Below are 2009 nucleotides of genomic sequence, written 5' to 3'. Positions count from 1 at the left end.
GGACACGTGACAGTGACTGGAAGAGCCATTCTAAAGTGACCTGGAGTAACATTTTAGTTGTTTACTACCCCAAGAAGTTTCAGAAATTTATTTGCCTACCTTATTTTTATCGTTCCTTATAGATTTACTTACCTTATTAACCCTCCTATTCCTATGAATTGAGATATGGAAAAATACAAACGAAAATAATAACATCCACTGGGTTTCCTCGCGATTCGAACCCGGGTTCTCAGATTCCCAGCCAGTTACCTTGGCTGTTGCGCTATCAGTGCTGTCGGCAAAAACCGTTTAAAAAGTAGGAACAGAAGCGACAGTTGTAAAACTTTCTTTCCTCGGTTTCTGGAATAGTATGCGTTTTCGGATACCATAGCTGATATTGAAAAATGCTCTATTTACAATTATCTATCGATCCCACCAATTTTGAGTCGATTGCTCTTCATAACTTTTAGGGGTGATTTTTTTCAATAACGCGGCGGTGTTGACCTAAAATATCTTAGATTACTCCGTTTTAGGTTGTACACAAGCGACCTGCCAAATTTGAGGCGAATCGGTTGGCCGTGTCTGAGGCCTTCCATTTGTAAGGAGTTACATGTCAAGCTCAAGGAACAAACGCGCCGTCTCAGTGCGACGTCAAACATTATTTGTGAATATTGGAATGTTGTTGAAAGAGAAGGAACAATTACTTATTCATTCTTTCTCTTACTTTTGTAAGGTCCAGACGGTTGTCTTGTTAAATTTTGTGAGATTTGTACACTGTATTTATGGAAAAATGAATGTGATAGTTTCTGACGGACCAGAAGGTTCCGAGCTTGCAAAAATGTTTTGTTGTTGTTGTTGTTGTTGTGGTCTTCAGTCCTGAGATTGGTTTGCTGCAGCTCTCCGTGCTACTCTGTCCTGTGCAAGCTTCTTCATCTCCCAGATCCTACTGCAACCTACATCCTTCTGAATCTGCTTAGTGTATTCAGCTCTTGGTCTCCCTCTACGATTTTTACCCTCCACGCTGCCCTCAAATGCTAAATTTGTGATCCCTTGATGCCTCAAAACATGTCCTACCAACGGATCCCTTCTTCTAGTCAAGTTGTGCTACAAATTGCTCTTCTCCCCAATTCTATTCAATACCTCCTCATTAGTTACGTGATCTATCCACCCTATTTTCAGCATTCATCTGTAGCACCACATTTCGAAAGCTTCTATTCTATTCTTGTCCAAACTATTTATCCTACATGTTTCACTTCCATACATGACTACACTCCATACTTTCAGAAACGATTTACTGATACATAAATCTACACTCGATGTTAACAAATTTCTCTTCTTCAGAAATGGTTACCTCTCCATTGCCAGTCTACATTAATAGGATGTATACATCCCGCTCTCTCAGTCAGGATGCAGTCAAGGCAGCCGAGTTGTGGCCAGCTGCATTTACTGATCACACTGCTTACGCCTGTACCATCAAGCTTCGACGACAACTACTGTGGCGTAGCCGCTGCCCGCTTACCTGATCTCACCGGAATGTCAACCGTCAGTTGGAGACACGTGTAGACTGTGCCTACTTAAACCTAACTAACCTAAGGACATTACACAACACCTGGTCATCACGTCGCAGAGAAAATCCCTGACCCCCCTCCCCCCCCCCCCCCCCCCCCGGGAATCACAGACTTTTACTACTCCATCCTCAGGTAGTGTTCCGTTATGCCACAAACACGGACTCGACAGATGACTGTCAACCGAGCACATCAACTCTGTGAAGGGACCATCATTTGTACTCGTCAAATGGTGGGAATCATCAACGACTGCCCTCCATATCCCACGTTGTTGTTGTTGGAGTCTTCAGTCTTGAGACTGGTTTGAAGCAGCTCCTTATGCTTCTCTATCCCTCTGAATCTGCTTAGTGTATTCATCTCTTGGTCTCCCTCTACGATTTTTACTTTCCACGCTGCCCTCCAATACTAAATTGGTGATCCCTTGATCCTACCAACCGATCCCTTCTTCTAGCCAAGTTGTGCCAC

The sequence above is a fragment of the Schistocerca gregaria genome, unplaced genomic scaffold (genome assembly GCF_023897955.1).
Source record: "Schistocerca gregaria isolate iqSchGreg1 unplaced genomic scaffold, iqSchGreg1.2 ptg000362l, whole genome shotgun sequence".
Taxonomy (NCBI): domain Eukaryota; kingdom Metazoa; phylum Arthropoda; class Insecta; order Orthoptera; family Acrididae; genus Schistocerca; species Schistocerca gregaria.
This window is presented reverse-complemented; position numbering follows the sequence as displayed.